Source organism: Triturus cristatus, chromosome 2_1, assembly GCF_964204655.1.
Source record: "Triturus cristatus chromosome 2_1, aTriCri1.1, whole genome shotgun sequence".
Lineage (NCBI taxonomy): Eukaryota > Metazoa > Chordata > Amphibia > Caudata > Salamandridae > Triturus > Triturus cristatus.
The window spans coordinates 481,342,854-481,356,022 of record NC_140581.1 but is presented as its reverse complement, the minus strand read 5'-3'; positions in this window follow the sequence as shown (position 1 = coordinate 481,356,022).

Here is a 13,169-nt window from a genome sequence, read left to right as displayed (position 1 = left end):
TCTCTCTCTCTCCCTCTCTCTCACACACACACATACACTGAAGTGATTTACCAGGACCTGTGCCACTCACAGTGGCTGTCTCATGAAACATTAATGGAATCTCTTCTTTATATTATTACCTGAGGTAGAAATATTCTTTGAAGGGTACCCCGGGGAATACATTAACAGCATGGAAATTTAATCTTCAGTCCGGTTTTTATTTTTACTTTTCAATAATTATTTCCGGTATCTCCGAAATGCAATATCAGGAACATGGACCCCCTGGGTGTTTCATCAAAATAAAGATTTTTTTCTCAGCGATGGATCGGTAGAATTCACTTACAAACCCGTGACTTTGAGGAGTTGAAAATTGCTTTAGTAATTCACCTGTGAATACGAGTCATGTGTTTACTAGACGTTCGACTTTCTGCTTTTTATTGGATTTCCGTAAGTAGCACATTTTTCTGTCGACTGCACAGTTTAAAATCTTGCAGCTTGTTGTACATTCCTTAGACATCAACAGTGGGCAGGTGATAGCTGAAAGTGGTGGGCGTAATACTTCTCCGAACTCCATGAAGCCAATGAAAATAAATAGTGCCGGACTTTTTTCATGGGTGCCCACCATGTGACACGGGTGCTCAGGTTTCCCAAAATTGATAAACAATATGCCCAGCCTGAATGTCGCCATTGATGCCATCCAAAGTCAGTGGGTGACCTATATGCTAAAAATGAAATATAATGTGTCCAGCGTTTTGCCATAGAGGAACCACATCCCAAGAACTGCCTCTAGTGTGCACATTTTCCCACAGATGCTCCTTATGCCAAGAATGATCTCCAATAGGCGATCACACAGACCTTTTGGCATGGGTGCCCTAGATCCAAGAATCACCTCCTTATACCAACAGCATTTTGCTATGCCTCCATAAGTAAAATATTACCTCCAGTGCGCCAGGGCTAGTGACAGCCTGGCAAGCATAACAGACTTGTTCTCACTCACTCTTCTCACTCATTCATTTTCTCTCACTGGTACTCTCACTCACAATCACTTGTACTCACTCTTAATGTCACTAAACCTCTCTGTCTCACTCTTGCTTTCTCATTTTTAGGTTGAGCCTGGGCAGCGCACGCGCTGATGCGAGGCATGCAGTAGTGGAGTATGGCTTTGAAGCCTTGCCCACTCTCCGCCCATATTTCTAATTGGCTTGTGTCATTGTCCTTCGTAAACGCTGACTTCCGAGTCGTTTTTAGGCTTGTTAGTCCCTCCTTGGTACTGCCTTGTCTGCATTTGCTACCTCCCATAACAACTGGATCTTTTACTGGTGTTGTTATATGGTCTTCATTATAAGTCTGTGAGCACTATTTTATTTAATGCTCTGCCCCTATTCCACCCACTACCTCGCAATACGCTGCCCGCTTTTATTTAAACTTTTACTAATGGCGGTCCTCTTTAACTATAGCGGGCGCGTTTTAGTTATTTATTTATTCATTTTAGCAGCCCAGTCTGAATTTTGCGGCAGCGCTTACTTATTTATTTATTTATTTAGTTTACTAGCGCCCATGTGGCGCTTTCACATTCATAGAGGCCGCGCCCCTTTCTTTACACAAACTGTATCTAAAGAAAGGTATGCAGCCAACATTAAAGTGAAAGCGCAGCATGGGCGCTTTTATGAAAAAAAAAAATTTTTTATCAAACAGATGCTGCTTTTGTCAAAGCCCCTATTCCGTTGTTTCACTTTAATGTTGGACACGCTCCTTTCTTTAGACGTGGCTTGTCTAAAGAAAGGGGCGCAGGCTTCCTGAATGAGAAAGCGCTGCATGGGCATTAGTAAAAAATAAATATTTGCAATGCAATAGGCTCGCATTCGCGAGAGTTTAAGCTTAAACTCTCGTTAATGCGAGACCTCTTGCATTGTAAATGCTTGTTGCATTTTATTACTAATTCCCTATCTCTCAGTCTCTCACTGTCACTCTCACACACAAACACGTGCGCTCAGACATGCGCTCATGCTCACATATACTCTCATGCATACACACCCTCACACCCGCTTGCAAGCAACATTTGACAGATTCCTGTTGCTAGCTTCATCTGCCTCCACAAATCAGCATTAGGTCCTCAGCAGCCGTTGATGTACAAGCCCTTAGGCAGTGACATACCACCCTTTTGCCTCAATGACTGAAGCAGGAAACTGAAAGTGTCAGTGCAGGTTCAAGCGTTCATTCTCTTACTTTTTCACCCTACCCTCTCCCAACTGGTCATAGGGTGCGTTGAGGGTCAATAAGGCTTCTGATACCACCCCAGCCGGTGACATGATGGGAGAGGGTGACAGGCTGGCTGGCGATTAGCACTGAGCACTGCAAGTGTGAAGTCTAACGCACTAAGGGGCATGTCATCAAGGGCTTTATCTCTGCTTTTCTGGCTTTAAAAGCCAGAAAAGCGGCGATAAAACCAACGCCCTATCAGCAAGAGGTTGCTAACATGCGTATTCGCATGTTAGCACCCTTTTACACTACGCCTAACTTTGTATCTCTAATGAGATGCAAAGTGGGAGTTTCTGACATACACTACATGTCAGGAGAGCAATAACGCGTCTGCGCTATCAGCAAGGATACCCTAGCATTTTAGCAGACGTTAGTTTTTGGAGAAAACTGATGTTTTCTCCAAAAACTAACGTCTGCTAAAATCCTGACTAAGCCACCCCTAACATTGGGGGTGGATTATGCTGATACGACCACAGGGTCGTATCAGCAAGGTTATAGCCCTTTTGCAGGGAACATCGCTGGGAAACGAGCGATGTTCCCTGCAAAACGGCGATAACATCGCTATCTCTGGAATTTTTATCACCCTGGAGCAGCGCGTTGATGATAACGCGCTACCAGGGTGATAAAAAGCAGAGATAGCCAGCGATAAGAAAATTATCGCTAAGCACGGCCAGCGATAATTATCGCTGGCCGTTGCTGATATGGCCCTAAGGGCTTCCTATGAAAGTGATGCTGTTGAATCTCGTTTTTAAATATGAAACACTGCAGACCCTTAAGTCCAGGGATGAGAGTTCACCAGCCCTGGAAAATGTGTCTGATGGCTGGAACTGGCCCTTTTACGTTCTTACACCAGCCATCAGATTTACTTCATCAGGCTGTTGCGTGACCCTTGTGAGGGGCGGAATTTTTTTATATTATACCATAATTGAATAATAGGCTATTATTCACTTTTAGCGTAGTATAAAGAAGCCAAAACATAGAACGCGGACACCTGATGCCCATAGGCAACCCACACCTTGACCATGTCTCTCCGCAACCTTGACCATGTCTCTCATCAGGCTGTTGCGTGACCCTTGTGAGGGGCGGAATTTTTTTATATTATACCATAATTGAATAATAGGCTATTATTCACTTTTAGCGTAGTATAAAGAAGCCAAAACATAGAACGCGGACACCTGATGCCCATAGGCAACCCACACCTTGACCATGTCTCTCCTTGTACCATGTCTCTCCGCAACCTCTACTTAGATTTATAGTAAAACAAAGATCGTTCATACAATAAGCTCACTCGTTGCATCTTCAATATTAAAAAAAATGTTTTACCATCCATATTTAACCACTGTTCATTTTTTTAACATGTCATCTGTCCTCATTTAGGCTACGCAGGAGGCCTGGAATGCATCAGGGTCGAGTGGGTCCTAGGAAGAGCCCCAATCAGGGTGAAACCATTCTTGGGTTGCTTGTGCTCCAGTTGAAGGAGAGCCTGGCCTTTTCCAGTTTGGGCTGTTCTGCTCCTATTGGAGCAAGTTTGAGATGGATTTGCATATGACTGGGTCCAAACTGAGGTGACATGGTGTGCAAAAAAACGATGTACCGAATTACTAGGGTGTGACCCTGAATAATTACCAGTGGATGATATTAATTCAAGCACTACACTAATTACTTTTTTGTATACTTCATTGCGATGACATAGCTGCAACGGGTATATACCCATGCATGGGTTTTGTGCTCACTGTGCTACTGGACCCAAGCTACACCCGAATGAAGAACTCCATTCAAGGAAAACAAGCATTGGCATAGCCAATAGGTCTCGCTTTTGGGACCTTATAAGTATTTAGTTATGCAGCACAATATCCTTGGTGCATCAACATTAACTGTTGCATGGTTAAACACCTATAAGGCCCCAAAGGCGAGACTTATTGGCTATGCCAATGCTTGTTTTGTATTAATTGATAATAAACTTGTGTCATATGAAATGTCGGAAAGTAACGAATAAATGTATTACTCATTTCGGCTGAATTGGTTACAAAATTATCATATCCCTTGGTCTACTTTCTTTTCAAAAATAAATAATCGTAATTTATTGCTGCAATTGATTAAGGGCAGATGGACTCTACGTTATTGTTTTTCGATATCCTTTCTTTTCTAGGACTAAACCAATGCAAAGTAAGAGCTTGTGGAAAAAACGAATTTCATTTAAAAATAGGTTCCATGTGAACAAGTGTTGCTAGGTAATAACTTAGGGGCAGATTTACAAGCCCCTTGCGACAGTTTTATGCCACCGTTGCGTCACTTTTGTGATGCAGCGGCGGCGTAAACAATGCGCCACTATGCGACATATTTTCAACGTGACGCATCTAGTGAGATGCGTTACGTTGTAAAGCCCTGCGCTACATTATACCTGCGTCAGGTATAATGTGTGCAGGGTGGGCGTTCCCTTGCAAGGAAGCCCCGTAAAAGTAACGCAGTGAAATCTACAAGATTTCACTGAGTCACTTTTACGTCCCCGCAGCGTCAGATCCTTATGCCTGCTTGAAGCAGGCGTAAGGAGTGACGCAGCATATAAGGTATAGGGCACCCCTGAGCAGTGCTGGAGTTGCATCGCGCTTGCGACACAACTCCAGCACTGCGTCACCCTTACGGCGACAGATGCGTCACACATTTGTTTAACCGTGCACCATGGTGCGCCGCATTGTAAATGCGGCACATCCATGGTGGTGCAAGGGGGTTTTTGAGTCATGCAAAATAACTGGCGCATCCCTGGTAATATGCAGGGATGCGCCAGTTATTGTAAATCTGCCCCTTTGTGTTTTTTAATTCTTTGCAATGGGCTAGGACTGTAATCTATGCACCGCGCATTGAACTATTATTAATCTGTTCTGTCCACAGATGGGCTTGATTTGTTTTTTCTTTGTTACTACTCTACTTTAGTGCTTTCTTACTTTCCCAAATACTTGTTCCCTGTTCTTCCCTTCCCTCCTGCCCATCGATCTCTCTCCATCTGGAACACACACTCTTTAAATGGTTGCATCTTCCAGTGCTTCACCTGACCCTTTTTAACCTCTCCACATAGGGTGTGGAGCATATGCTTACAGGTAAAAAGCAGATAGTTTACGGGCACCCTCCTCTTTGAGCCATAAACGCACAATCTGCATGTCGATACATGTGAAAAACTCAGCTTGGTGCAACCACCAAACACTGACTCCAGCTGCCTAGCGCCCAAGTCTGAATGCGGAACAGAGCTAGGTGGAACGCATGAACTGGTCGGTACCCGTGATCATGATTCTAGTCAAAAGCATTGCTAAAAACCTGCTAAACAATGGGGCTCCATTGGTCACGATGGAAGAACCATGGACAACCATGGTTTGTCAACAATCATAACACTGTGTGTTACGCCACAGCTCAGCAGGTTGATGAATCCTGCCTGGCCCACACACTTCAAGGACCGCTCTTTCATATGCTTGGTGCATCCATGATGTATGTCTCATGGATGCCCTGCTATGACAGGGTGCTTCTGCGCTCCTGCACCTGAAAACTGGACTGCCACTGAGCCTGACACAGAGAGAGGCTAAATAAAGGAGGAAGGAGTGACCGAGAAGCGAGAATAACAGAAGCAGGGAGAAGGGAGGAGGGAACAGGAAGGGGGTGGAGGGAGCAAAGAGACAAGGATAAGGGGCGAGGCAGGGGATGACGATGAAGGAGAGAAAATGAATGAATTAATGGAGGAGAAGGATGGATGACAAAGAAAGGAAGTGCGACGAAAAGATGGAAGGCAAAGGGATATAAATAGAAGGAGCTTGAGAAACAGGGCAAACGTAAAAGAGGGAAATAAAATAGAGGGAGAATAGGGATAAGGGAGAGAAAGGAGAAAGCAGAGAAAGAAAAGGGGTATTTAAATCACCAGAGAGTAAAGGCAGTGTATTGAGCGAAACAGTATGAGATGGCGGGTGGAGAAGGAAGAGGGGTGGAAACTGGATGTCCGGAGAAAGCAAATCGGTGCGGATAAGTGAAGAGAAAGCTCCCCGGGGACCCGCCAGCACCAGCCTGATTGCAAGCGGCACCGAGAGAACAGAATAGGCTAGCGGAGCGAGACACCTCCGTGTCTGGCCAGCCGAGGCCGAGCACAGAGGGGGCTGGCAGGGACCCTGGTCAGCCTGGTGTTGAGCAGGTGACGAGGCTTGGCTTGACTTGAATGGTGGGCATATGGGATGGGAGGGCAGCCTGGGCTACTGCTGTGCCTAAGCAAACCTGGCCTGGCAACACGAACTGCTGAATAGGCCCCAGTGCGGGTTAGGGCACACTGGCGTCTACGTGCGTGTGACGCATGAAGGTAGTCAAGAAGAAACAAATAGGGACTGAAAGGAGGGAAAAAGTAGGCAACAAAAATAATTGTTAAGGTCATTGAAGGCCAGGTGCTGCTGTTTACAGACTTGCTGCAGCTTTAAGACCCCTGTGTTCAAGCGACACAAATGCAAAATTTCATTAAATCAGAAAAAACAGAACGGCTGCTGCGGGCAAGCGAACAGCAGGAGAAATTCCACTTCCACAAAAAAAATGTCAGTGGCTGTAGGGGAGTAGGATCTGCCTCTTATGTTGCCCCCACTTTTTTTCTGATGTTTACACTGGTTTATGGCTATAGTCTGGCTGAGACCCTGCTAATCAGGGCCCCAGCCTCTCTGTTCTCTCTAAACAACCTGGAGTGCATATTAGATGCACTAGGGATTGGATACTGTGGTGCCTTATGAGTCCCTAGTATATGGTACCTTAGGTACCAAGGGCATAGGTACTTCACAGGCCTACCAGGGGCTGAAGCATGAATTATGCCACCCCTGGGAAGCAGACTAAATTTGACGCCACAGGCCTGCTACTGCAGCCTGGGTGAGGTAGTGTTAGCACTCCTCACTGAGATATAGGTTCACTATATCTCTCCCTGCACACACATTTAAACTTATCAGTCACCCCTAAGGCAGGCCCTATCAATCCTGAGGGCAGGGTGATTGGTTTCCATGTGAGGGGGTGCCTCTGCCTGAGCAAGGCCCCTCTGCATCTCTCAGAGTACATTCTCTGGGTCTGTTTGTGAATGCGGTCAAACCATATTCTCCTAAGTGCATTATAACCTCGCGATAAATGCTAACTTTGGAATGGCTGCATCAAAACATGTCGTGTTTTGTGTCAAACGCTTTGGAATCATACCCCCACACCAGTAACTGGTGTGGGAGTATGATCCCACTCTTCTAGAGGGATAGACATGTACCTACTGTGGAAACACGGTAGAATCCTGAAGAGCCCTGGCATCATAAAATGGATGCCACCAGTCACTGGGCTGCCCTCCTGCTGATGACCGAAACTCGCAGTGGAGGAAACCCAACAATAGGTATCCTATCACAGGGAGGTGTGACCACCTCCCAGACAGGGATTAGTGTATTGGGGCTGGGTGGGTGCCCTCCTAGAGTGCTTTGAAGTCCTGCACTGGGGGAGCAGTAGGCTCCTCTGTGCATACACCAGTTCAAACGGCTCAGGGGCTACCTGACCCTCCTCTGGCGCGAATCTGGACAAAGGGAAGTGGGTGTAGTCACCCACTCCCCTGACCGTCTCATAGGTGGGGTCATAGAGCTAGTCCCTCCCTTCCTTCTAGTATAAGTTAGGGAACCCTTGCCATTGCAAACTAGATATCCCTGGACGACGCTCTGAAGAAGAATCCTGGACCTTCGACGTTCCATTACCTCTGGAAGACGGAAGAATCTCCCTTGGAGTCAAGGAGTGACACCCCTGCTTGGCAGGCACCAAATCTTGCAATCAACAGTCGCAAACTTTCCTGCACCTGCCGGAGTCCGCAGTCCCTGCAGCCCAGGAAGAGGATTTCCTGACTTCTCCAAGGCCATCGTGAGTCCCCAGCCACACTGAAGCAAGTGGACCCCACGAGTGTCAAGGAACTACAATCCCTGGGCACCAGGCACTATTTTCGAGTGCAACCCCTTCACGACATTCTACAAATTTGTGCATTGGACCATGTGTGGTCCAAGCCTCCAGCAGGAATCCCTTTGAAGATCAGAGGCCTACCCCGTCCCGAGTGACCGTTGGCCCCGGTTGAGTGAATCCTCCCAAGGTGTCTTTGCAATCGCTTGCTGGTTGGCTTGTGGGTCCCCAGAAGACTTTTCTACAGTTCCAAAGAGCTCCCCTGGTTGCTCCAGGCCTGCCCTGACTTACCCTTGTAGGGTGAGTCCCTCAGACCTTGGTGGTTTGCACCACTGACTTTTTATCCTTTCCACAAGACTTGTTGTTACCAAGGCTTGTTGGCTCCAATCTGGTCACCGACACTGCAGTAAGCTGCAGACTTCGTGGGATAAGCTGAATCCAGCTCCTGGTTGTCGTCGACACCTCCTAGACCTCGTGGCTGAAGAGTCAAGACACCCATGGATCACCTGAAATCACCCGAAGACTGTGGGCATCCATCTTCTTTGCCCCGGGTCACTGCCAAGTGACTTTGAACACTGTCCCCTCAGCTTTCAGGTCTTCCTTCTTCTGAATCCAGTCTTGGATTCCACCGGACACTTCTCCTGTCTTCACAAGCAGCAAGTCTTCTTTGGCACCCATTGAAAACGACGCCGCGACCCAACACCAAAAGACACCTATGCACCAGGCTTCCCTGGGTGAGGTAACTCCAGCACTACGGTGCTCCTGTGGGTGTTTGCTCTAGAACTACTTTTCCTGTAAGTGACTTGCTTGTAGACTCTCCCGAAGTATCCTAAAACTCTTAATTTCCAATCGCGAGTTGCTCTATTAAAGTCAATAGGGATTCGCGGCTGTGTTCTCACACTGCATGCATCTCCCGTGGGTCCTTTACTTACCTGCCTTGGGTGGTTTCGTGAGGGTCCAGCCCTTCTGAAGGCCCTAGGCCTTGTTCCCTCGCAGGTCGTTATCTCTAAGTCCTTTTTTAGTATATGGTCTGGTACGCCCCTAGGGCCCCAGCCATATTTGTGCCTAACTTATTGTGAAATGTTGATTTGGGCATATTTTCCTGACTTCTAATCTCATAAAGAGATTAGCAGAGAGTTGTTAGTAATAAATACATATATATTTGATATATATACCTGTGTGGTGTCCTTTCATTTAGTGATTCAAGAGATTATAAGGTAAAACAAGCTGCTTTACGTTCCTCTAAAGACTTAGCCTGAAGGCTGCTCTCCACAGCTACCACTAGGATAGCTTTCTTGAAAGGGTGTCTTAAACCTATCTACCATAAGAGTTGAATTGTACTGGTGCAAGGTGTCCACTTTAACTAGTGAACAGCATATACCAGGCCAACTTCTCACAGTGGCCTAGAAGTTTCAAGCTGGCATCAACGGGGGCACCGAGGATGCCAAATCTTCCACTGATCGCCTGCCTCCGGGCACCCCTCCCAGTCTCTCTCCTCATGCTGTCAAGTTACTGCAACTGGCATTTTTTTAAAAACAAAGGAGGGGCAGGGCGTGAGTACTACAAACAGAGGTAGCCAGGAGGATCTGCTACCCCTGGCTTGCGCGTCAGTAGCCCTGGCAGGCTGGCACTGCCCTACCCTTGCGGGTCCTGGACTCGTGGATGACAGGAATATGCCCACCCTTTTCTTTAAGTTTTGCATGTTCTTGATCCTTTACCTCCCTATTTTTTCTATTTTTTCTTTTTATTCTGTTTGCTAATTTATTTTCTTTTTTATACTGCACCTTAGTTACAATCTTATTGTTCAACATGGAACAGTTGAAAACCTTTGGGTTTTCGGATGAAGACTTTGCCCTATTAGTCGGTACTAGCAATGCCTTCGGCAATAGCTCATCTTCGACCACTGCCCTTTCCAATGATGACTCCTTCAAACTTCTGAATCTCAAAAAGAAAATCAAAAGAATAGAGGCTCACGGCGAATTTATGTTGGAATATCTGAAATCTGGAATTATCCCACAAGGCCTAAAAGTACGTAATATTCCTGGTTTATTTGTTGAATTTAGGAAATTTTTGGAAAAATGGAGTATGATAGCTAGTAGATGCTCCAGGGATTTAATGATTTTAATCATTGAAACAGCTAAAGAACTGCTGTCCTCCCTGAAAAATGAACTATTAGAACTAGAAGAACAAATTAGAAAATCTAACAGTATTGAAGAAGCCAAAAAGAAACTTGAAACTGCAGAAAAAGAACTTGCATCATTCTCAGATTATCTCATAAAACGTAAAACTGAGAAACTTAGAAAAGATCTACGCTAGTACTCCATTACCAAAACCTATCCATATCTTGAAGAAAACTATTATCAACAAAACCAACATTCTCAAGATTATAACTATAGAACACCACTAGTCAGAACTTTTTCTGACACCTCAGACTCAGATGGAGATCTTAATGACCAATTCCAGAATCCATCTAGACCTAGCCGTCCCTACAACTCACAATACCAACCTTTTTTAGCCCAACGAGGGACACGCAGAGGACAACAACGTGTCCGTTTTCAGCCCCAAATGAGAGGGAACTATCAACAACAGAATCTCTACACACCTCCAGAGAATCAACAAGTGCTACAAACCCGAAATCGACAGTATTGGAGATAGTTGATACCATTCCTATCTTTAATTTATCATCTCACTTACTAGACTCCAACTGTATGAGTCTGCTCTCTAAGGGTTTGTCTTTTGTTCCCCATTCCTACACCAACAAATTTGAATTATATACTGATATAATTTCATTTTTTCGTAAAATCAGACTCAAAAAATATTTTTCTCAGGACAACATTAATATACCTATTACCTCAGCTGTTACTACTCTGGCCCTGCCCTCTTCTTTTACACCCACATTGGAAGAGCTAGGACCTGAAGTAGGAGTGTTCGAAAAAGTTGTCCTTAAACGTCTAGATCAAGCTACCCGTTTTATTCCTAAACCCTGTTTCAACCTTAACAAAGAAGAATTCCTAAGTTTATCTACCCTTAAACAGAATAAATCCATTACCATCAAGAGTGCTGATAAAGGGGGTGGCATTGTTGTGTTAGACACTAGCAGTTATGAAAATCAAATGCTAGCTCTTTTAGGAGATCCATTATTTTACATCAAAGTGACTCTTGATCCTACCAACAGAATTTGTCAAACAATCCAACTCCTATCTAGCATTGCTCTTTCAAAAGGAGAAATAAATAAAAAATAATTTGCCTTTCTCACCAACTCTAAGAAGACCATGCCCTGCATTTATGGAGTACCTAAGGTTCACAAAAACCTTACAGAACCACCATTACGTCCGATTGTATCCACCATTGGATCGGTCACAGAACCATTATCCAAATACGTTGATCATTGGTTACGTCCCTACATATCTAAAATTCCATCATACATCAGAGACACTGGAGATATGATCTCGAAGGTTGAAAACCTTCCTTTTAATTCCAATCGTGAGATTTTAGTGACTCTAGATGTAGAATCACTTTACAGCAACATCCCTCAAAGGGAAGCCATCACAGCTGTATCTTGGTTCATTGATACATATGAAATACCTTGTCCTAAAGCTTTTGTTCTAGACTGTCTCACCATCGTACTTACAGAAAACACGTTTGAATTCAACAACATCTGGTTCAAACAAATACGCGGTGTCAGTATGGGTGCTACAGTAGCTCCATCTGTAGCGAACATCTATATGTCCAAATTTGAATCCAATTTTATTTATAATGAAATCGCTCCCTTCTTTGAGTCAGTGCATCGGTGGGCACGATACATTGACGACATCTTTTTCATTTGGGGAGATACAGAGGAACAACTAGAGGAATTCCTTCAATGGATTAATGCCACTGACATTAATCTTAAATTTACGGCCCACACCAACAAACAAGAAGTTGAATTTCTAGACATTATGATCACACATATTTCTGGCCACTTAGAGGTGAATCTTTTCACTAAGCCCACAGCCAGGAATACTCTGCTACACTTCAACAGCTACCACCCTAGATCACAGAAACAAAGCATCCCTTTTGGTCAATTTTTACGACTACGTCGTAATTGTACCAACATTCATGATTTTGATCTACAAGCTCTTACTATGAAGGCGAAATTTCTAGCCAGAGGTTACCCACATCGGCTGATACGGGAATCTCTCAAACGAGCAAGATTCTACGATAGGGATACTCTTTTACGAGCAAAAGATCCTAAAACTAAAGATCAATTGGTATGTGTCACGAAACACTCTACCATGGACGAACAGGTACGTCGTATCATTAATGCCAATTGGCATATACTTAACTCTGAACAAAATTCTTCCTTGCATCTGAAGAAACCTTTGTTTGCGCATCGACGCAACAAAAATTTGAAAGATATCATTGTTAGATCACGGTTCAACACCCATGTCCCTTTTTTTCAAAAAACCATCGATGGCATAATGCCCATTAGAGGCACATTCAAATGCCTACGTGCCAATTGCAAAGCATGTGATGGTGTCATAGAGGGCTGTACCATCACCCTCAATGGATATACAACTAATTCTCAATCAATGACAAACTGCAGAACAAATAATGTTGTCTATCTGATTATTTGCCCTTGTAATCATGGTTACGTAGGAGAAACCTCCAGACCCATTGCCACCCGCCTTAATGAGCACCGTTCAGCCATTCGAACAAACAAATTGTTGGCTCCTATGGTTAAACACTACATAGAAAAACAACATTCTGCCGAAGACATAAGATGGCACATTCTTGAAAAAATCAACAACGCGAATGAGACACACAGTGAGGAAATCCACAAAAAACGTGAAGTTTTCTGGATTTTCACCCTCAAAACTTTCCATAAGGGATTAAACAACGAATTACCATGGGAAAATGCCATTTTATTCAACAGATTCTAATGATTTTTCTCAGTAGGTTCTTTTTGCTTATTAAGTATTTGATTCTTCATGATCTTTTTCTCTTCTGATAGGTTTACTCCTGTTACACATATC